At 39.2% G+C, this 24,503-nt stretch overlaps 1 protein-coding gene across 2 annotated transcripts in view; it reads left to right on the forward strand.

Annotated features, from left to right (window-relative positions):
* The first annotated feature begins 44 nt into the window (after nt 1-44).
* The window catches only part of pik3cb (phosphatidylinositol-4,5-bisphosphate 3-kinase, catalytic subunit beta), a 75,977-nt gene continuing 51,518 nt past the window's right edge, over nt 45-24,503 (forward strand). Inside the window, exons 1-2 of one of the 2 annotated variants that reach the window (XM_084717047.1) lie at nt 45-371; nt 19,507-19,611. The gene's annotated coding sequence lies outside the window, so the exon portion shown is untranslated. The remainder of the gene's footprint in view (nt 372-19,506; nt 19,612-24,503) is intronic. The other variant, XM_084717046.1, reaches the window with a different exon arrangement.

A 24,503-nucleotide genomic window follows, 5' to 3' on the forward strand; every position in this document is an offset into this window, starting at 1 on the left:
AACGCGTTGAGCGGAGGTCCTGTTTTTCTGTAACTTTCTCAGACTTGACTGTAGCGGTGGCGGAGGGAGCGGAGGGAGAGCTGCCGTCCGCGGAGGAAAAAAAGCAGCGGCGGTGGTGCTGGTTCACCTTCTGAAACAAACAGGAAGCAGAGACCACGCTCCTGTCTGTCCACCTGCGAGAGAGACCCGTGTCCTCCTGCGTAGGGAGACAGACAGCACATCACGGCTGTGGGTCGGCTGGTCGTCTGTCACACACACAAACACACACTTTTTGCATGTGAAACTACTCTGTCGTGAAGACATAACAGCAACTTTGAGCTAGTTGTTCCTACGGTACTTTCTTCAACGACCTCACACCAGACTGACTAAAGGTAAGCTGCTCTTTTCATGTCATTGATTTTTAACCCCGTACTTTTCACTCTGAGTGACGACGTCACGCCAAACTCCGTTCATTAATCGGCCAATTTAATGTCGCGTTGCACAGGCTGTGTCAGAGAGCACAGCTTCTGCGAATATGCACACATTTTATTTCGACATTTAACCAGCTTTGACCAGACTAGTTAATCAGCCTTTATTTAAATAAAAATTAACCTGCTTACTTTGTTTATCGCTTATTGCCACAAAGCTACAATAGATTGTGATTAGCGGCGGTAGCGACCGCATTTTTAAGTAGTGAATTATCAGTATTAAGTTTTGTTCCCGGCTCTGAGTATATGCCGAATATATCAGGAGACCATGTGGACTTGTTAAAGATTAAAAGTTAGTTTGGAGATTTCTTTACTTCAGCCGCTAGCCGAGAAAACAACAAAATTATTATATTTCTAAACTGAGTTTGTTCAGTGCTCCCTCCATACGGGAACAGAATGTAACATTCCGGAGTGATTATAACATCACCGCAACTGAGGTGAATCTGCTAAGTGCTTGTTATTGGTATTGGCTAGAAAATAGGGCTACAACTAATGATTATTTTCATAATCATTGATCAATCAGTTGATCAGTTTGACACACAAAATAGTGAAAAATACTCATCACAATTTCTGACGTTTTCTAATTGCTTCTTTTGCCCAAAACCCAAAGACTATTCACTTACTATAATAAATATCAAAGAAAAGCAACAGAGTCTTACTTTCATGAAGTTGGAACCACCAAATATTTGACATTTTTGACTGAAAAATATCTAACGATTAATCAGTTGTCAAGGTCGTTGACAATTAATTTCCTTTCGATTGACTAATGGATTAATCGACTAATTGTTGCAGCTCTACTAGGAGGAGTTTGACAAAACAATGACAAAAACACATTTTAACTGTTTGGTAAACTTCATGGCAGATCCTAGTCTCTAAACCTGGACTTTGCTGTAGTTTGAAGTGAATCAGAATGAAGTTTGTGCAATTTCACAGCCTATTATGTGTCCTAAGAACTTTTCATGTGACAGACTCCCATTTACAATTATGTAGTCTGAAATTTTGTGATAATTCTTCATTGACCGCAGGGCCTTGGTCCCCATTTCAAGAAACACTGATCTATAAAACCAAGGACAGTCTCGGGATCATTGGGCCACATTACACTGTGTCACTGATGACAGCTGTGTCTGTTATATTTAAAGAGGATGTGAAACTTTGGATACTAATTCATTAAGTCAGCTTTTTTCGTTGTCTATATTAACGTTTTGGTTTTATTTCATCTCGAGACAGAAGTCAGTGCTGCACAGGCTAAATATTGCTGCTGGGAAAAGTCATATGATCCTCCTGATCTAGTGGAACTCTGATTCATAAAAACCTTCATGAATCAACAGTTGTGGATTCGTTTCACTGAGTTTGATCACAGGGTCTGTTCCAACAAGCCAAGGCTTACTGTTAATGTTTTCTTTTCTTTTTTTTTCTGTTCTTTTAACTTTCATGCAAGTCAGTCAGAAATCTGTTTGTCCAAAGTTAATTTTTACTTGCTCCTGCACAATTTATTAGCGGTTATCAAATGACAACAAAGACTAAAGTTAATTGCCATGTTTATTCTAGGGCTGCAACAAATATAAAGTGTCAGAACAAGTGAAAAAAATGCAGATACCAGTTTCCCGAGTTATATCATTATAAACATAGAAAGGTGAAAATCTCCATATTTGAGAGGCTTAAGACAGCATTTTCTTTCATTTTGTTGCTTGAAAAATTACCTTAACGATTAACTGATTATTAAAATAGTTAAATTCTTTTAAACCACTTTCCCGATCAGGCAACTTGTCTCAATTATTTGACAAATAGTGGGTGATTGACAGTTAGGCTACTTCTTTAGAATTGACATCACTTAGATTCAGGTCTTGGCATGTCTTGTAAATGTGTAGCAATAGGATCGATGCCAATTCTGTTCCATGCTTCATACCTGTGTATGTGGGAAATTGTGACTGTTTCAGGTGTGAATATTTGTGTTTGGCAAGCAACAGTCCTAACAGGCTCAGTTTTCCTAAATGGGCGACAAAACAGAAATGGTTATGAAATGATTTGTGAACCAGTTTAGGTTGAGCTGTGTTTGATCTGTGTCAGTGGCAGCAGTCAGTCGGTCTGTGCTGATGATGCCATGCAACAGGAGGAAGATGTAACAAATGCAGCAATGTGTGTGTGTGTGTGTGTGTGTGTGTGTGTGTGTGTGTGTGTGTGTGTGTGTGTGTGTGCGCGCACCTACATACACATGGATGCCCTCATGTGTACAGTATGTGTTCAACACTTAGCCTGAGGATTGAGGATTGTGCTGTATGATGTGTTATACTTTTCAACCAGTAGATTAGAGATGAAATCGTGTAAACATTTCATATCAAGATCTTAGTAACTAAAATGATCACAGTTATCAGTATTATTGTGGTATTGTTAAGATGTGCTGAAAAAGTTCAAAAAGTACTGATACACACAGTCAATTCAAAAAGTTTCATATCGAAAAGCTCTAAATCATCTGAAATGGCATCATGACCTGTGCAGTCTCAATATTATCACTGACCCATAACAAACACACATATAGTGCTGCACCTCTGTTTGAGAGACTGTTGCGCACTTTGGTTGATTCTGGACAGTATTTACTATGATTTTTTTCAAAGCACCATAATCGGACGTGGTTTTAATAATAATTGAAAATTGAAATGGTAATACTAACCATCCGGGATTTTATCTTGATCTCAAGACACCAGTACTCGTTTTGTCCCTACATTAAATATTATTATACCATGTCCTTAGAATCTACTGTCTGTTTGATGATTGCACTCCCTCGCCTTGTACTAGAGTAATAGCATAGCGACTGTGGCTGGATTCAAAAGCACACACACAAACATAGCATCAAAGATTATTTGACTGTTCAGTAGGTCTGCAACTAACAATTATTTTCATTATCAAATAATCTGTTGATCATTTTCTTGATTAATCAATTTGTTCTTTGGTCCAAAAAATTGTGAAAAACCTTGATTGCTGCATCCAAAAGCGCAAGATGAAGTCCTGAACTGTTTAGTTTTGTCCACAACCCAAAGATATTCTTTTTAATCTCATAGAGGAATAAACAAACCAGAAAATACTCACATTTACAAAGCTGAAATCAAAGAATTTGGTCATTTCTTTCGTAAAAATACTCAAAATTTTTTAATCAGTTATCAAAATAGTAGGCAATTTAGTTAATAATTAACAACTAATTGATTAATGTACTAATCATTGCAGCTCTACTGTTCAGCACTCTTAATATTCAGAGGTGTCATCTTTCCTGCAGTGGTGCATTCACTTAAAAGCATCTTTACAGCAGTCACTTGCATTTCCACTTGTGCCTCACACAGTAGATTATTACTCCAATTTTGATCAATGCTTGCAGAGAGAAAATCTTAGAGCCACATAGCATATTGCAAAAGAGAAACATTTCCCAAGACAACTGACTAATATGCTGTTAATTTAGTTTTGAGTTGGCGCAGCACTGCCACTTTCACTTGCCAAGTTGATGCGTTTGAGTATGTTTTTTCGATCAGGCAATGGTCCTGGCTGCCAGTTGTTGGGCGGTTTCTGCTGTCAGGCCCCCTCCGAGGTAAAGTTAGAGAACACTGATAAGACTAACTGACGTCACTCCACAGACATCAGCCAACAATGCAGCTATTTACTCCAAGCCAGATTTAGTCCCAAAGCAGGCCTCTCCTGAGAAACTGGGCACAGATGAAAGCAGAATTCTAAATAAGTATCACAAAAAAAAGTTTTGTAGCTGTGGTGAAGTTCATGTCCTGTATCACTGGTCTTAGACAGTTGTACAGTAGTGTAAAGTGATGTCATTTTGTCTGGGATTTGTGTTGTGGTTAAGGATTGAACTACCTGAATGATACGGCACTTGGTGTTTGGGGCAAAATTAACAAGGAGGAAGAGAAACTGCAACTGGGAGAAAAAGTGTTTTTCAGTTTCTGGTCTCAGTACCCAAGAGCATGGTGAAATTGTGAGGTTAAGCTCAGAGAATGGAGGCCTGCAGGCTAATACAGACTTTGATACTTTACATGCAGCAGTGTGTTTGGTGTAAGTAATCAGAACTTTATTGGTATTTATTTCACTGTGCTCAAGTCCGACAGTAAAGCCCATCAGAACATCAGGCATGTTCCAGCGTGGTAAAATTCAAATACAGCACAGTATGCAAGTATTTGGACGGTGATATGTTTTTCGTTGTTTTGGCAGTACTCCACCATGTTGGATTTCAAACGAAACAGTGTCATGAGGTGAAAATGCTGACTTTCAACTTTGAGGGTGTTCTCATCCATACTGGGTGAACAGTGTGGGAAAGCTTTAAGTCAACACCTAGGTTTTTTTTAAGTCATAGTTTCATTTTGAAACCAGTGTGCTGGAAATCACTGTCTTAATATGTACAGACTGCACAATATGTACAACTAAATATACTAAATGTGGATGTAACAATACCAAAAACGTAAACTATGATAATCCAATAGAGATGCACAATATTGGATTTTTGCAGATATCTAATATGCTAATACTTTTCAATTCAGTTTGGCCGATTGGCAATGTGTACACATATCTTCATTATCAAGTCTGTCCTGGAATAAACATATTCTGTTTACTCTTATTGTGATGGCCCACCGACAGATGCAGACATAAGGTAGTGTTTTCCAAAATAAAATGCAGTGTTCTTCCAGAATGAAATACAATGCTTTTCAGAATTAAATAAAATGCTTTACAAAATTAATTACATTGTTTTTCAAAATTACTTACATGACTTGCACTGAGCAATCATTGCAAAAAGCAACTTTGATATCCATTTAGGCACTTCAAAAAACGGTACAAGCCAGTACTGGTGTTTCATTTCAAAGCGTTTATCTGCTGATACCGATAACGTGCTGATATCGTGCATCCCTCTAATACAACAATTAAAAGTCCACAATGTGATAGTCATCGTGATATTGGACAAAACAAAGAAAAGTGATGACTTTTTCCTTTTAATTTAAAGTGCTTGTGTTTTCCTTCTTTAATGAAATAAAATAAAAGTAGCCAACCATGATTTAAGCATGTGCAAATAATTGGCAAGGATTGTCTTTTGTAATGAATGTTTGAATCATGTATGTACATTTGCAAAACAAAAAACAGTCAGTATAAGTCCTTATATGAAATAAAAATAATAAAAATTAACTATGTAATATCACAGTAGGCTAGATATTGTGACAGTCCAGCATGGTATTGAGATTTTTTTATTGTGATGTTCGATATATTGTTACATCCCAATTACTAAAACAGTAGTAGTAAGACACAATGTCCAGGGATTAACTCCAAGTAGATGACGGGGAAAGGTGGATTTTGAAAGCTTAATATGGAGAATAATTACCAGCAATGTTTGTGTACAGTGTCAGACAGGTTCTGCGTGTACTGAGCCAGTGGTCCTTGACCATGTTCCCTACCTTTGAGACCTGTGTCTCACTGAATGCCTGCTGTGTTTGAATACTCCTGAATGTTGCTGGAGCTCTTGAAAGGCAGCATTATTTAACTGCGCAGAGACTGAGCAGTGAGGTGGCATTAGAGTCTGTGTTTTTCAAAGTATTTCTTATAACTACACATTCATATTTAGTGCCTGCATATTTTTTTAAGAGACCCACTTTTGTGACCTGAATTGCGTATTCTATTGTCAGTGTCTTTGGAGTGAAACACCTGTGTGTTGCAACTCTGCGCTATCCCCATTATCTTCCTTTTTTCCCTCTCTGTCCCTGTGTCTCCCTCAGCTTTCACTCTCTCACACTCATTCACACTTCCTGCTGTTACACTTTTAAAGTAATCAGCCCTCATTACAGTGAAAGGCTTGCGTAACATCCTCTCAAAGAGTAGTATGAAAGGGAGCCTGTAGATGTGTTTGTGTGTGTGTGTGTGTGTGTGTGTGTGTGTGTGTGTGTGTGTGTGCGTGCAAGCTGGCTTTCACAATTTGTCTGCTAGCTTGCACACTCACAATTGTTTGAGACCCACAATCTCATCTGCTACCAGCACTGACAAGGAAAGTGATCTGTACCAATTGTACTTCACTGCTTAATTTAAAAATATGCATAATTGCCATAGCAAGAAATGTGACTGACTGTGAGATGAGAGCGGCCTGCTGGAATTCTCCACTTCGCTGCACAGCAGGCTGAGACCTGCCAAGGAATGCAGGGAAGACAGCAGGAGAGGGATAGCGGGAGACATAATGAACTGAGAGAGGAATGCCTCAGAAGGTACAGTGAGATATACGAAAGAGAAATCTTAAATAAGACATTTGACATAAAGGACTCTACACAGTAACATAATATGCATGTGGCGACACAGATGGTAACGTCACAGCCATAACAGTGCTGGTCACAGCTACACACACTCAGACACATGCTTGCACGAAGTCGGCATTTAGCGATAGGTTCCAAGATCAGAATAAAGAGGAAATGAAGCAGTTGACGGTGTTGCCAAAAAACGGTAAACTTTTTGGCTCTTCAGACTAATGTTAGCCAGCAGCAGACTGTTCACAGACTCAATCTCACTTCCAGTTCTGGTTGAAGAATAAACAACCCAGTTGATGTGTGTCTCATTTTTCTGACTGGAAAGCTACAGCAGACTATTGCACCGAGCCAGTCTTTGGTTTGTTTACATCTGCTTCCACATGCGATCATCTGAAATCACATTCTCTATGATGATCTTATGAGACGGTACTCTCTCTGGTTCATAATCTTAATATAATAATATAATAAGGCCTGGCTGTTTTGTTATGAATACCCAATTTAGTTTTATATTAAGGAAAACTTAAAAAAAGTTTGTGTGCTCTGTCAATTATTATTATTAGACTGAAAATCGGAATCAGCTAAAATCAGAATTGGCAGGTCAGATCTTCTAAAAAAATTGGAAATTAGAATTGACCAAAAAAATTGCATTAAGTGCATTTCTAGGTTCTTCCTTGGCACACACTGCATCCTTCTACCAAGTGTCATGAAAACTGAGCCAACAGTTTTTCTGTAATCCTGCTGACAGACAGACAAACAAACGAAACTGTACCGAAAAGTGGCTAGCAGAGAAGCAGCGGGGCACACAGCCTGGGGACCTACTTGAAAAAGCAGCCACGACTTCAGCGCGACATTGACACAAACAAAACACCGGCATCATGAGCGACATCGTGGCAGCCAGTGGGAGAATGAAAAATATGTATGTATAAATTGTTGACATTAACTTTGCTTTGCTGGAGGTAACTAATGACTCCCTTTAGTTCTCAATGATTCATTTGCACACAGAGAAAAAATGCACCAGATGCACCTGGTGCAGATGTGGTCAGACACATTTAGCCACATTTGCTCTAGAGTGCAAATGCCATACAACTGCTGAGGGCTTGAAAGAATCATTCCGCTCACCATTGGCAAGTGACTCTTGGTGTCATACAAATGTACTCTGACTTGAATGAAATTTGAAGAAAATAGACTCCAGTCAAGTAGAAACAACATCAGCATCGGCATGTTTAAACTCCCTTAGCATGAAACGCCCAGCAGACTGCCTTGTGTCACGAAGACTCTTGCTGCTGTATTATATTGTGTGGTGCTGGTGTGGCCTCTTTGACTTTAAAATATCCTTATAAACAGGGTTTCAGTCGTTAGCTCTTCTGACAAACTAGAAATAGAAATGTTGAGAAAACAGTAGTGTACATTTGGTGTCTTCTTGCTTTCAGATTTTGCTGTTCAGCTGTCAGCTTCCAGTCGATGCTCATTATCTTCTCCAGCTTGTCCATTCTTTGACTTGGTGTATAATTGAACAACTGAGACAGTGAAAATGAGTCAGTAAGCCTTTCAGCCAGCAGTCTCTCTGTGCTGATGATATTTAGATTATTAACATTACTGATACAAATATCAGAGAAGAATGTTATACAAGGTACAGTGTCTAATTAAAAAAAACAGACACTCATGCAGGCAGTAGAACAAACATGTCATTTGATCACATGTACTCTATTTGACGATACACTAAGACAACAACTGGCATTAGTAAAACAATTACTGACTGTGGCTAAAACAACATGAGCACTTTCTTAACTTCGCTGCAAAAACAAGTTTGATATCCGGATAGTCTAGATGACATCTGATCTAGGATTAACTTTGCAGCACATTCTTTGCTAGGCACTATCTGTATGAAAATATAATGGCATCTAGATTATCACGGTGCTGCATGTGTGGGCTGCTTAAGACCACCATATCAACCAAACTTAAAGGACTGTATTTTTGACAGTTAGTAGAATTAAAACATAGTAAAGCCCAGCTCTTATCTGTATGTTCTCATGGTCTGTATTTTCAGCTCATCTAATGAGAGGAGCATTGATATTGTATATTCAAGTATCTGTTATCACATTTCATATTGCTATGTATAGCCGGGATACTTTTTAGAATATTGGTTTTGTCATATGAGACTACATATTGTCTGGGATTTTGGTCATGATAATGAAGCTAAAATGATGTCTGTCTGGCCTAAGTGATTACAGGGAAACAGTTAAACTTCATGATGTTAATAACGCAAAATTGGATGTAGTGAGAATATGAGTTCCCTGAATTAGCAAAGATTTGAGTTTGAGTTTGAGAGTTTAATACTGATATCAAGCCGGTGTCTATATATTTAAAGCTGTAGCCTATATGGAGCTATGAATGTTTAGATAGAACACCTTCATGTCTTTGGTTGCAGTGATGTGTGAAGCAAAGATAGATAACTTTTTCTCACATAAAATTATTAGCATGATCCTGTTAAAACCTACCGACTGGTTTGAGGTGAGACTTAAGTTTCAGCCACAGAGGACACTATGCACGTGAATCGGCAAAGGTTGAAAAACATTTATTTTAACGAATGTGTATTGTTTTTATTTTTATATGATTTTTTTAGAATCCATTGTATGATTATGATGTCACATAATACACAAAAATGATTGCGAAATAATTTCAGAACAGGTGTACCTCGCTTCAGGTAACATTTGAAGTGATGTGATGTGCAGGAGGGTTTTTTTTTTTTTTTTTTTTAAACCTACTGCATCGTCATGTAGTCAGTGTTTTTGCTGATGGCACAAGCTGTGAATGAATAGGAACTGACAATCTGAACACACAGCAGATGTTCCTATGAAAAGACTTGTGTTGTTTTATATTTGAGTTTGCATATTCAAATAAATCGGTGTGTTTTGGTGTATCTCACCTAAGATTGACTTTGATAAGAAAGAACATACTGAAAAGAATAAGCCTACTGACTAATGAATAAATACTTAAACAACAGAGAAACTTTAAATGTCTGGTTTATCTTTAAGATTAGCATATTAAAGTAAAACTTAGTTATAAAAGAAGTGGGCATTAGTGGGACAACAGCTGCAGTTGTTTGACATCTCCTCACAAATGCAGGAACGTGGTGTGGTAGCTGCGGCAGCACTAGATGCATAGATAGCATCGGGTTATGCCACCACCCGAGGGGGCTCCAGCCTCCTCTCTGTAACCTGAGAGGGCAAAACCCTCAGCTTCACATCTCTATAGCAACACTTCCTCACAGCACAGGTCTCTGTCTGCAAGTGCTGGTGACACACACACACACACTCTGTCCCAAACACATTCTGTTGAGAGCACACACTGAGCCTTGTGATATCTTGATAAACATATGGCCCTATGGATGTGAACAGACACAGTGAAATTTTTACCCAAGAGGATAAATTCATAGAAAATAGTGAGTCTAGGATTCCCTGGAAAATGGGCTATGAAAAGTACACACACATACAGCACAACCACACGTGGGATGACCAGTTCCAGGAAGTGTGCTGTTTAACACAGTGATAAAATCTCAGGCTGGAGAGACGGTCAATGTTTAACTCCCTGACTGGATTCAGCTCAGAGCATCATATGATCCTCAGCGAGCATGTGTGTGTTACAGTGACTTTAGAAGAAACTGAGAGCAACATCCTATGGTTGTACTTGTTGCATACACACTTTCACATGCAGCCATCTTACCAGCATTCCTCCACCTGTGTATCTACACATAAATGAAAACTGGTTACATTTTTATGGACATAAACATGTTGATGTAAGTGTCTGTTTAGCTGTCTGTGTTGACTTAGATGTCTGCACAGGCTGACTGGAATGTGACACAGCATAATGAGGAATAATAGTAAATTACTTCTTTAAGTTTGTTTTTGCAAGAAAAGTGCCATTGGTTGTAGGGCTTTCAGTGAGGATATACAGTAGTCAGGTGGGGAGTGAGAAGGTACAATTCAAAAATTTTAAATACACTTTGGAAAAAATTACTCCGAGACACAATAACTACAATGTAAACCACGGATAAAAAGTATGATGTGTAAAGTATGATGTGTAAAACTGATCATGTACTGCGGAAAGTTCCATTACATCATATTCTATTTTAAAACATGATTTAGGGCACCTGACATTAGTTTACATAGTATAACTGGTCAATGGCAAAAATACAAAAGCTTTGTAGGACATTTTAATCTGTAAAATTACAGTGCGAGGCTGAAGCATAGCCTACATTTTCCTCATATGACGAAGGCCTGTTAGTTTGACAGCATTGCCTGTTTTAGTGTGTGTTTGTGCTCATACAGCTGGCTCTGCTGTAAAAAGCCCAGGGTAAATAAAGTTGAATAATTGATTTGTTCATTCATTAACCCATAAACATCTGTGTTGCGTATATGGAAAATGCAGAATTTACATTGGACAAATGTCAGCTTGCTGCCACCAATGTTTTCTGGTGTTTATATATAAAACCAATGTTTATTCAGGGGAAACTGACTGAGCACTAAGCTCTTCTACAGCAGTGCCCTGAGTTCAAATTCATACGGGCTACAAGAATATATAATGTGTGATCATAACAACATCAGTAATAACAATAAATGATGAAAAAGTCAAATACTTAGCAGAAATGTATGGCAAAAATAATATTTAGCACTAAATATATAGCAAAACAACAAATAAATAGTCTTTAACAAATAACCATGTCTACAGTCAACCAAAGCAGAAAAACTACAAGAACAATATTATCTAGCTGTCCAATTTCAATACCTCTTGTAATTTATTCCACTTAATTTGTGCAAACAACCTAGAAGATGCCGCTTGTCTGCTCAATCAATCCAATTCCTAATGTGTCAATTATTTTGCTACAATTTGTCAAACACTGAAGTCGACTCTCCACTTTCTGCTTAGCAGGACAACTTCTTAGGACTGAAACAGACAGATAGTGAAGTCAGATTTTATTTTGATAACCCAAAATCATAAATTGCAATTTGTCTCAAGAGAATTTGCAACCTGCACAGTGTACAACACCCTCTGTCCTTAAACTTGATTCTGCTGAGGAAAAACCCAGACTCAGCCCTTTTAAAAGGGGGAAAATTCATTCAGTATGCACACAGTTCAGCACCGTCTTCACCCTGTTTCTGGCTTGCTTGGTTCGGAATACCCTTTGAGGAAGGGATGATCAGTTGTTGCAAAGGGGTGTTGTGCAACTTCATGCTGACCTCATGATGTCATGACATCCACAGGTCTGGACAGTATTAAGAGTTTATCTCTCTCTCCCCCTTCCTCCCGTTTAACTATATGACCTACAGCTGACCTCAGCCAACTACATCATTGTGTTTCTGTCTGTGTTGCAATTATGGTGTGACACTTTTCGTCCGGCGTGGGTGTGTGTGTATGTTATGAGTGATCAGCAGTCCTATACCTCAGGCTGAGATGGACCTTTGCTCAGTCAGGCAGCCGGAAGGTAACTGATTTACAGCATCCCAGGGGAACTTTTGTGAATACACTCACAGACTCACACTCCACCCACCTAAGGACAGCCTCACAATAGTGCCTAAAAATAGAGATTGAAGCAAGTCACAAAATAAAGAGAGACAGACAGAAGAAGTGGGTAAAGGCCATACACACCACATAGAGATGCGCTGATTGAAAGACTTCATATAAAATACTTTTAACTCATCTTTGATGGCAGTGAAACCTGTCTCTGTGTTTTTCTCATGTTTCTCAATGATGGAGGGTTATAAACATCCCACTGTGCTAATGAGTGGGTGTGTATTGTTTTTTAGAAATGGACGAACAGTGCTCTTTTGTCTACGGTGAGGCAGTAATGACGCATAGTCAAATGTAATGGCCCTTTAGACCACACTTGGTTTGGGGGAGTGCGTGAAATGTGTGTACTGGCACATTCCTCTTGCATTCCTTTTGCATGTTTCGAACTCTTTACCTAAATCGTCTTTACTTGACGTTTTCCAGAGACTTAGAACTTACTTGAGATACATCACAGTGAACATATTTCTAAGTAATCAAGTAGATTTTATTTATAAAGCAGAACAGTTTGAATAGTGCTGTACAGTGCAAATGCTGCAGAAGGTTAATAACAAACTGCAACAGGATAACATACACAAAACAAATGAGCTTTTAACAGTTTCTTAAAACTAGGGTGGGAGCCACAACTGCAAAAGCTCAGTCACATTTGTTTTATAGCTTAGATCTGTGATGGCCTGAAGGCCTTGTTCAGTTGACTTCAGTGCTCTCATCATAGACAGGAGACACAATAATTGAAAAATATAGTGGGGACCAGCCCGTTTTGTTATTTATAGGTGATTAAAAGAACTTTAAAAACAATTCTGCATTCTGTGGGTAACCAGAGTAAGTTGGCCAGCACTGGTGTGATGTTTGACCTTCATCATGCAGTAGTTAAAGGTCTAGCTGCCACATTTTCAACCAGCTGAAGCCGAGACACAGAAGAGAGACTGAGGGTGATAGAAAGAAAGTAGATCTGGTAGATTCTTCCATAGAAAGTAAACAGTTCTTACATGAAATTGTTCATAACAATGTCTATGGATTGAAATAATTATTATTATCATAATTAAGCGGGTCATGATTTCTGGAAAGATGTGGTACCCCACATGTCAGCCATGCTATAAGCTATTTATTTATTTTTAGGTCCCAATGTTAAGCCTTTGCCAAGTAAAGTAAGAAGAAAACAGTGCAGTCTCAGGACAGGGACCTTCAGGAGATGTGTTTTATTATGTAGCCCGTCAGTGCCAGAAAAAACACCTGTTTGCAAGAGGAGCTCTCAACTGACTTTTTTGGGGCCTGGAGGTTATAAGAGAGATATTTGTGAGTATGTTCAGGAGTGAATGCATTCCCCCCCCCCCCCCCCCCCCTTGTGACCACAGACCCACATGACCAATTCAATGAGAAATAGAGGGCATATTGGCAGACGAGTGTTTGTGGAAGTGCCCTAAGGTGAAGGGCAGTGAGAGACTTGGCTGCTGATGAAGCCCACAGTCATTTTGCATTTGCATTTGCATTCCTCACATTCTTGTACCAGAGGATGGGTGGAGGAGAGGAAGGGTGTGTGTGTGTGTGTGTGGTTGTGTGGGGAGTGAAAAAGTCATATCAAAGTTAGATTTTCACTGTGGTGTTTGTACAATGATAAGAGTGACAACAATTTGTGGGGGAGGCTCTGGGAAAAAAAATTGTGTGTGTGTGTTGTAACTGTTTGGTCAGTTAGCCCCCCACAACAGAGTCGAGTGTATGCATGTGTGTAATTCCTCTTGTGTAAGGAACCACACTGGATACACATAACACCTGAAGCTGACGTCACAATGCACTACTCTGTGCATTGTGCTGGAAATTGTTTTCCCAGTGCTATTAGCCCTCAGAAATAACTTCAATTTAGGCAGTGGCCTCAGTTGCTTGAACAAACTTGCAGCTGTTATCTCTGGAGGCCTAGATATTAACTAAAACTGGAAGTTCATCACTGATAACAACACAACCACTGAGTGAAAAGGAACAGAACTCATCTAATGCTTTTTCAAACGAAAAATAGTAAAAAGGATGACTGATTAAGAGAAGCGTTAAATAGATTTTTTAAAATGGGATTGTATGACAGTGTTTGTGGAAGTGAACGGTGGTAGATTTAAATTATTTTATACGTCAGACAACATTTTCTGATGGGAAACCACTGTTATGTAATCTAAATATTGCAGTAATTTTAACTTGCAGAACACCACAGTTGTTGTTTTACCGCTGCCTCGATTTGTTTGTTTGTCATTAAGTGACTTTGGTGGTGCCAAACTAACCTTTTAAAACACAGAAGTCACACAATTGCACAAACTAACCGATCGAGGCAGTGGTAGAACAGCAGCTCCCATGTTCTCCAAGGTTATATTACTGATTTTTCTGGTTGTCTGGTTGGCGATATTTGTTTTATATAATGGAAGCTTCCCATTGAAAAAATGCTGTCTGACAGCAAGGTAAAGCAGTGAAAATATTATAAATATGGAATACACTTTAACTGCAGCAGATTATTTAGGTGGCTATAATACATTTTGCTGCTGACCCTGTCCACAGCAGTTCATTATTTTCCCACACCAGGACTCATGCTGCTTCCCCAAACAGGGGTGTGTAGACCATCATCTACTGCAGGTAATATACTGATCATTGATCGAGTATTTCATACAGCCCTACTTTAAAAGATGAGAACCACCCCTTTAATTTAATCTTCACTGAATTCTGTAAGTTAACTAGCTTACTTTAAATAAACTACAACAATGGGCCTTTCATTAATTTAAGTAGCTAACAGATGGCTAAAAGCCAAAAATTTTAGCTTCTGGGTTTGTGACTAATGATTGAACCAAGATGACTCACTGAAGCCTCTATAAACTTACACTTCTGCTGTGTTCAACAATGATATTTCACAGCAGATTAACAGTTTTATAGTTTTCCCAATTGCAGGTTTTAAAATAAGCTGGTGTATGAATGCAATCTTAGCTCTCACCGATATAAGTTGCATTTATGCTTTTTGTAATTTGTAAAACTACAATTGTTATGCCAAATAATCACATATAACAAATATATTAATACAGGTTAAATAAGATTGAATCAGATTCACTTTCATAAATTAAATATTGACGTCAGTGGTGACTATTTGTATTGCTCATGTCTTATTAGCCATTTCTATGTTCTTGCTTGTTCTAGATTATTGTCCACTAATGTGAAATTAAAACTTAAAAAAGAATACTGTAGTTGGACATATGATTTTTTTTTGTTCCTGGAAAATGATATGTAATGAATGAAGTATTGGCAACAATAACCCCAAACTTCAGACATCAGAGAGATCCATTTATAGATCTGTGGGGGGTTCCATGTACAAATGGACATGAAAACAACTCAGAAACCCCTAGACTTATGGTAAAGTTGTCTCCAGAGAACAGTAGCAGAGCTAACTTTGGTGTTGGCCCTCCAGCAAAAACGTCATCACTGAACCACTCTATAGTGGACCCTCTGTCTGTCTTGCTCTCTTAGTTTCTACTGTAGCACACAAACACACACTCCCTGAGGATCATGTGATGCTCTGAGCTGAATCCAGTCGGGGATTTAAACATTGACTGTCTCTCTAGCCTGAGATTTTATCATTGTGTTAAACAGCACACTTCCTGGAACTGGTCATCCCACGTGTGGTTTCACTGTATTCGTGTGTATTTTTCATAGCCCATTTTCTAGGGAAACCCAGACTCTCACTTCTTTCTATGAATTTATCCTCTATCCTGTTGTAAGGGTAAAAAATATCACTGTGTCTGTACATAAAACATCCCTGATTCACAAACACACCACAGTTGTTTTTGTGAACCTCTGGTGTGTCACACCCTGGTAAACAAGATAGAGCATCTTAACCACTGGGGAAAAACAGGAAGTTTACTGGCCTCAATCAGAGTGTGTGCATTGCATGTCATCAACGTGTACGGCCTCACTGTGTGTTTTTGCCCACAGTATATTTGTTTACCTTATCGCTGAGTTCCCATCTTGGACTCCATATTTGCAGCTCTTTGAACTGTAGGCAGATGGTACTGATGGAGAGGTCTATGGACTGCCTTTGGCACTTTGTTTGTCATATGGAGGTCATGCCCTTTGTATCCTGTTTCGTCCTGATACTTTCAGCCACAATGCTTGAGGTTTCGATCTTTCATATTACTTGTTTTCACTCTTACTAAGACTTTTGAGACGCTTGACACACCCAAACCCATATTTGACTGAGGTGGCACTTGGAACCACAAAAGATCCTAATCAGATGACTGGACAACAACGGATGTTTTCACTGACTCTGTTAGAGTCACTATTACTTACTTAAAATAGAAGTACATACCTAACATTGTGCAAGTTTAATTACATTGCAGCTAGAGCAGGGCTGCGTTAAAGATCAAATTTTTCATAAAAATATAGCTCCTTTTGCTGATAGAGAATTGGAAGTTACACCACAAGCAAAAATTCTGTAATAAAAATATCTATAGTAATTCTGGTATTACAAGCAAAGCATCGTATTTAAGGCGTCTCTCTTCTAGCAACACTTTCCAGCTCCTCCTGAGGGATCCTGAGGCGTTCCCAGGCGAGATTCTGGGTTTACTCTGGGGTTTCCCCTCTAGTTGGACGTGCCCGGATCATGCCCAAAGGAAGACGTTCAGGGGGCAGCCTAATGAGATGCCCAAACCACCTCATTTGGCTCCTTTGGGTGCAACGGAGCAGCGGTTCTACACTAAGCTCCCTCTGGGTGTCTGAGCTCCTCACCCTAACTCTAAGGCTGAGCCCAGCCACCCTTCGAAGAAAACTCATTTTGGCTGTTTGTATACCCGACCTCATTCTTTCAGTCGCTTCCAAAAGCTCATGATCAGAGATGAGGTTCGAAACGCAGATTAACTGGTAAATTGAGAGCCTTGCCTTCAGGCTCAGCTCTCTCTTCACCATGATGATGGTTGGGTACAACGCCCACATTACTGCTGACGCTGCACCAAATCCGCCTGTCTCACGCTCCATTCTACCATCGTGTCAAGTCCCCAAGATACTTAACCTCCTTCCCTTAGGGCAAGAAGTCACTCCCAAAGTGGAGTGAGCACTGTTTTCCAGCAGAGAACCATGGCCTCTAATAAATAGTAGTAAGTTGTTCTCATACATTTTAGTCTGGTTAAAGACAAAGACAACATTAATAATAAATTGTGCTGGATGCTCACAATAGTTTGGTTCCCATATTTATTAGAAGAGGACTTCCACTTGACTGCAACAATAGTTTTTTCTTTTCGATGTTTTTTTTTTTGTGGGGGCTTTTATGCCTTTAATTGTATAAGACAGCTGAAGTTATGACAGCAGCAAGGCACCGTAGGTGGGAGTCAAACCCAGAGCCGCTGCAGAGGACTCTCAGCCTCCGTACATGGGGCCAAGGCTCTACCAGCTGAGCTACGCTGCAGCAGTAATTGAAGGAAATTCTTTTTGCCACTGTCAGACTTTTATTTTGATGCTAAAAAGAATTCAACACCTTGTAGATGTGGCTCAGACTTTCTCGTGGGTGTGGTTGATATATTTTGTTTTCACCACAAGGCCCTTTGCTTTCACTGACACTGGAAAGTAACTTTTTTTTTTGGCCTTTTAACCACTTCAGCCTGTAGTGAGCAGTGGTCAGTGGTTGTTGCATGCAATAATTTTCCTTGTTGGAACTGATAAACATGACTAAAAGTGGAAAAGGTGAATCATACACTGTTGTTTTTACACCCATAGTTGCTCGTTCACATGTTGCTCTGGTACATCTGGTTGTTGCTTTAGAACATCTGCTTGTTGTTTCAGAGTTGACTGTTTTAGTTTTCAGTCTCTTCTGGAAATAAAAAATGCCTGCCAGATGAATATTCTTGCTCAGGCAATATGCCTTCTCAGTGATTTCTAAAATAATCTCCACAGTGACCTTGAGTGGAGGAGAAATGATTATGTATCATAGAAAAGGGAGGCTGAGGGAATAGATGGTAAGAAAAGAGGGACAGTGAAGAGGGGTCAGAGGGGTTTGAGTGCCTTGAGTGCTTTCTACTTTCTGTCGTCTTATCTTGAATGATGGGGCAGCTGGAGCCTCTGAGCGTTTGGGAGATGTGTGTGGGCAGCAAGTTTGTCACGTTAAAGTTATAATCTGCAACATTTTCCTAAAAAGAACAATGTATAGACTCATATGACATATGTCTCTTTCAGTCATCACGTACGACCCAGTAGTGGCCGTATCTGCAGAAACCCTGCACTCTGCCTTTGTTTCCTTATCTTTAGTAATTGTTTTGTTGTGCTCCAGACATTTCACCAACCCAAAACGTTAGTATTTGACGTCCTGATGCGATTAGCAACAGCTCAGACAAATCCTACTGACTCTACCTTTTAAGTACACTGCTTACATTCACTGTGTCCAATAAATGAACAAAATGAACTTGCAAAATGTCCAGAAATGTCTCATTCGTTCTTTGGCTTAGTGGGTGTGTACTGTGCTGCTCAATGTGATTCTGTCACTCATTCTTTAGAGATAGACCATTAAATTAACAAAATAAAATGAGAGAAATCACCCAAAGAGATTGCCCTAAAAAAAAAAAAAAAACCCTGCGATGGACTCAGCGATGGACTCAGCGATGGACTCAGCGAAGCGCAGATAGTCGATATATTTGTAAAGTCATTCAACTCAGTTGTTCTGTTTCCACTCTCTGTGTTACAGCTCCTTCAAGGAGTTTATGACTGGTTATGAAACAGTCTCAGTTTATTACTTATGCTGTCACTTGTTAGTTTATGACCCACATAAGTTAACAAGAACATTGTGACCAAACAAGAAGATTGATTATTTCAATATAGTTATTATTATTGTAACTATTATTATTATTCTCTGTGAAGTCAGGTGGCAGAAGCCTATGTTTACATTTTCCTAGGCAAAGTTACAATGAGTAGTGTGTTAGCCAGTTAAAAAGAAGCAGGATGAGATTTTTATTTCAATATTTTTATTTTTTGATGTTATATTTTGGGATAATGGCAGTGGAAACACTACTGATTTTGTCCACAGGGGCCCCCAAAAACACAAAATATAAACATTTGTTGTAGTAGCTTTAAATCTACCACTTTCAACCGTTTCCCATTTATATACTGTCTTTTAAACTTGTTCTTTAACTGGCTCATTCATACTTCCTACATACAGTATAATTACACACATGCTCACCCTGTCTCTCTCCTCCCTCCCATAACAGTTTGTTCTGTCCTCTCGTCCATCAGATGCAGTGTCCCAGCCGCTATCCAGACACCCGCCGCAAGGAGCAGAGGCACAGGAAATAAAAGACTTCAAGAAACAGCAGGTAAAACCTCTTTCTCTCTGTGTATGTGTGTGAGAAAGACAGAGAGTGCATGCTGTATCTTGTAATTATCTTGACCTACTTAACCTGTGATGCTGCTCTGAATGTGTGTGTGTGTGTTTCTGTGTGTAAGTGGGAGAGGAGGAATGGAGCGCTGACTTGGCTGGAATCTGGGAGAGTAGGCCTCGTCCTGACAGGCGGGGAATGTGTGGAAGTCAGCCAGCGAGCTTTACTTTCATGTCAGAGATCAGTGTTACACCACCTGAGTCCAGTCTGACTGCATCATCTTTGATGTATTATGTCCTCCTGTTTAGCTGAACTGCTGTGGAACTTGTCCGGACAGCACAACACAATAGGTCCCGTGTTGCTGTTGTTTGGTAATGTTGTCAGTTTGTGCATAATGTAATTCAACTTCTCTGAGAGAAAACTAGACTTCTGCTCCTCCTCTTGGCTCTGTGTTCAGGCTTTAGAAAATCTGGTCTGTAACAGGAGACTTTGGCCAATCGCAAGTCAGTAAGATAGTTGATTGTTGAGTCTAATTCCCCAAATGTCAGTATTTGGGAATGAGACTCAACAATCATCCATCTTATAGCCACCAATCTAAAGTGTCTATAATTTGAAGACCTGCGAGTGAGACTCAACTGTCTGTCTCCAGTATCACTCACTACACCTTTAATTGTCTCTTGTACCTTTCTTGGCTCTTGTCACTGTTGTAAAGTCTCAAGTTTTTTTTATCTGATTTGAGTTGTTGCTGCACTTGGCAGTCGTTACCTCGTCACAAGTATTGCACCTTGTGCCATATTTAGCCAGACTTTGGACTGTTCATTTGTCTTAAGTGCAGGAAATACTGTGCAGTATAGTGATTATTGTATACAGTACAAATGCTGTAGTTGCCCAGTGAGCTGATGTTGAAGCCCTTTTTTAGAACAGATATGGTGACTGGATGAATGAGTTGTAAAATTAACCATTAAAGGACTGATCAGGCGCTCTCAGCACTACTGACCCAATTTTTCGATCCAACCCTGGTTGTCACAAGTGGAGTGTGTGAGTCTGCTGCTTATCAAGTGCAGAATAGTTTATTAGTTACAGTGTTATTTCTGTCTGCACTCACCACATGCTCTTCTGCCCTTTGACCTTGAGTAAGCGGGTGATGATTTCTGGAAAGAGACATTCCTGTTGAGTTTTTCAAATGTTTTTTTTTTTAGTGTTTGGAGCGCAACAAGCTGGATGCCATCTAGTTCCATTTTATTCAAGAGAAGGCAGAGAACTCTACGGCTGATATGTCCAAAACTCAGCCTCTCGCACCAAAACTATCTTGATGGTTAAATACCACCAGAGATAAGAGGAAAAAATGTTTTTTAGATAGTAGGGTGAACTGTCCGCTTTAAGAGAAGATGGAGTATTTACAAATGTGTGACTGCAAGTATTTGCTTTATGTTTTTGTCCGTATAGAATGAAAACATTTGGGGTTTTTTTTAACTGTTGGTTAACACTTTATAGGCCAAATGGTTAATCAATCAATCAAGAGCAACAGTTTACAATTTAATCAGTAATGAAAATAATGAGTAGCTGTAGCTCTAAATCATAATACAGTTTTATTTCTTGCTCGTTTTCACCACTTTGGCATGTGTGCCCGCTGCAGAACCTCATAGAGCAAACACTGCCTTAACTTCCTCCTCTCGGATGCTTTGTGGACGCTTTATGTGGACGTACAGGTGCAGCTTTGACAGCCATCAGCAGAAAACCCCCATTTTCTGCAGTCAGGCGGTGCCGGTGGCCAAGATCACCAAATAATCAGCATGGATGCCTCCCACCTGTGCTCTCTGCTTGTTTCTCTTCTTCCTCTTCCTTCACTCCTACTCAAATGTGGAAAAATAGCTTGATCCAATTACTCATGCTGGGTTTTGTCTCTGCTGATCTTCCCACTGACACCACCATATTATCACCATGGAGCAGAGGGAGTTTAAATGGCACTGCAAGATCATCACAACACTTCTCATAAGAAAAATGAGGAACGTCTGCTGCACTGACTGTTTTTTTTTTTTTTTTCTTGTTTCTTCCCAGAAATGACCTTTCAGTGTTCTTTTTCTTGGTTTTAGTATTAACATCAAGCAGTGTGTTGAAACCCTTTGACTCACAATCCTAGGAAGCCCTGCCCTTGGGCTCATTCTTCGGCATGTGTTTGGGTGGCATTATCCAAATGGCACTGACCTTGCTACCCGAGGTATTACAGAGATTGTGTATAATTAGACTAGCCGGACAATAGAACATGTATTGCTACTGTAAACTAATTATAGATGGAGAGGAAAGAAAGGCAGTTTACTTGCACGATACATTATATTTTCTGTCTGCAGTAACAGGAGATGCATTTGTGTGTCTCTGTCTGTTGACAACAAAGATAATGCAATATATTTGGCATTGATTCTCATGGATAATGTTGGCTTTTGTGTGCTATATTAATAGTTAAACAGAAAGGTGACGCTGTGGCAGGGCAGCGTGTGCAGAGTCGAGCAGCCCAGACAGATGGATGGATGTATAAACTGGAGAGGCGGACATCAGTGTGTCATTTACCGCAGCTAAGTGTTCCCAGCAACCCAGTCACCTCTATAGCGAGATGACAGCCAGAGCCAAGAAATGTCTCCCATTTCCAGGCTTGTGTGTGTATGTGCCATTCAGTGCCAATGTGTGGCCCTTTGTTTATGAGGGAGATAAATGGTGGTTTGGCAAGATGCTAGGAGACCAATACTGAAAAATCAGCAGTGTGTGTGGGAGCCATCCCCGCTACATTCATGGCAGCTCGGTGTTATTTCTGTCTGTTTCTTTCCAGTCTTTTCTGCTTCACGATATAATCAGCAGCTGTGGAGGCTGTTTGTGACAAGCTGGGGTTTTCTTCAAGTCTATTTTCAAACTTCCCACTTTTAAAGAATCGCGTTGGAGCGCACTGCGCTTCTAGCAGTGACCTCAGACGACCTCTGTCAGTTCTGTCATTCATTTGCTGAACTCGTTTTCAACACAGTTCAATCAGACTCCTCTCTTGTGATTGTAAATGATGGCACTGTCTCTATGCTGAATAGTAGCACTGCTAATGATGGGTGTTAAAAAAGCATACAGTGTCCTTTACAATAATGTCAGAATAGTAGTAGTAAAATAGTACATCATGCATACCGTTAATAGAGCTGAAATGATTAGACCAGGGGCTTCGTAACTGTGTGGTGGGATGTGGGAGAATTGCAGGGGTTTTAACAAAATAAAAATTACATTTTACAATTACGGTACAGATCTTCATTTTTTAGGTTCCTTTTTATACACTCAAAGCAGTTTCATACCAAAAATTGTAAACATTTACCACAATGTGGTAAAACTTCAGTTGCCTGTTTCAGCTTTTTAGTTCTATGTTTAAGCACCCTGGTGTTTTTCCACTCAAAGCAGGTTTACGACATAAAAAAGCTGAACACTTACTCCGAAAGTATCTTTTTGATATTTAATAGTATTGAAGCAGGCGGTGGTTGCAACATGTTTTGAGAATATGGAATTGAACTGGTAAGTAAGAAGTGAAGACAAATTTTATCTATAGTTAGTCATTAGATGATGTCATAAGAAAGGTTCATGTTAATGGAAAAATATTGGCCTCAAGAAAAAAAAGAAAGTTCAAAATATGTTGACATGCTAATGATAGTTGTTCATTGTTTCCTCTTTGTCAGAGTTTCCAAGGAAGCCGTCCTCTGTCCTTTTTAGAAAAGAAGCTGTTGTGTCAAATGGAACAAAGGCTAATCCTTATGTCACCCTCATAGAGCAGCTGTTAACAGCAAGAACCATACCAGCCACCTCCAGTCAACCTGCATATAAGGACTGCACAATATGTAAAACATGTATCATATTGCCATTATTTTGACAAATATGATTTACGATTAGTGGTGATGATGTTTTTTTGCATTCAAATTTTAATTTTCCCTGAAAAAATAAGATATGATGATGATGTGGCATTTGTTTGCATCTGTACCAAAGAAACATGCTTTTACATCTGGACAACAAGATTAGGAGGCCAGGACATCTCTGCAGCGCTATAGAACTTCATAATAATGCTGTTTTCTTACACATTTTTCCTGCGATTTTGGATATTGTTCTATATTGCAATTTCCATAAGAGTTCAGTGTTAATATTTTTTCCATTTGCCTGGTTGAACAAGTCTGAAATCCTTGCCTGAAGTCAACTTTTACTTCACCCCGTACAAACAGTTTTATTTATTAGCAGTTACCAAATATTAATGACAACATCCATAATATGTCAGGAACTAGCGAAGAATTTACATCCCAGTTTTTTGAAGTCTAAGGTTTTATCTTAAAATATCTTGTTGGTCAGTCCAAAACTTATATAGAAGATATTTAATTTAATGTGATAATAAACAGAGAAAAGAGGGAAAGGCTGAAAACAGCATTTTTGGCCGTTTTTGCATGAAAAGTTATAGGCAGTTAGAGTTTTATAGGCTGCATTTTATGTATATTTGATCCCTTTTTCTTAATTTAAGTTGTTCTGTTCGTGTATGTGTGTTTGTTTAAAGTAAACCTGTAGTTTATTTTTTCAGTGCCCTGATGTCATTTTGCATTTTATATAAATGTTTCATTCTCTCATATCAGTAATGGCATTGGCCCCAAGACTGCAGTATCGGTCAGGCTCTATTTGATGCTGCTGAGGCAGAGGAGGGTGGAGCTCAGCCCCCAGTGCTCCAGTTATTCAAATAGTCTTTTCTAGAGAACAAACAAGGAAGCAGCCCATAATATAGTATTTAAATTTAAATAGATCTTCTGATTTTGTTTTGATGATGTCCAGTGTATTAATGGAATAGCAGATTTATTTTTGTAAAAATGTTCCAAGAAATTGCCTGTTTGACTCATTGT

Source organism: Lutjanus erythropterus, chromosome 4 (genome assembly GCF_056507025.1).
Source record: "Lutjanus erythropterus isolate fLutEry1 chromosome 4, fLutEry1.hap2, whole genome shotgun sequence".
Lineage (NCBI taxonomy): Eukaryota > Metazoa > Chordata > Actinopteri > Lutjaniformes > Lutjanidae > Lutjanus > Lutjanus erythropterus.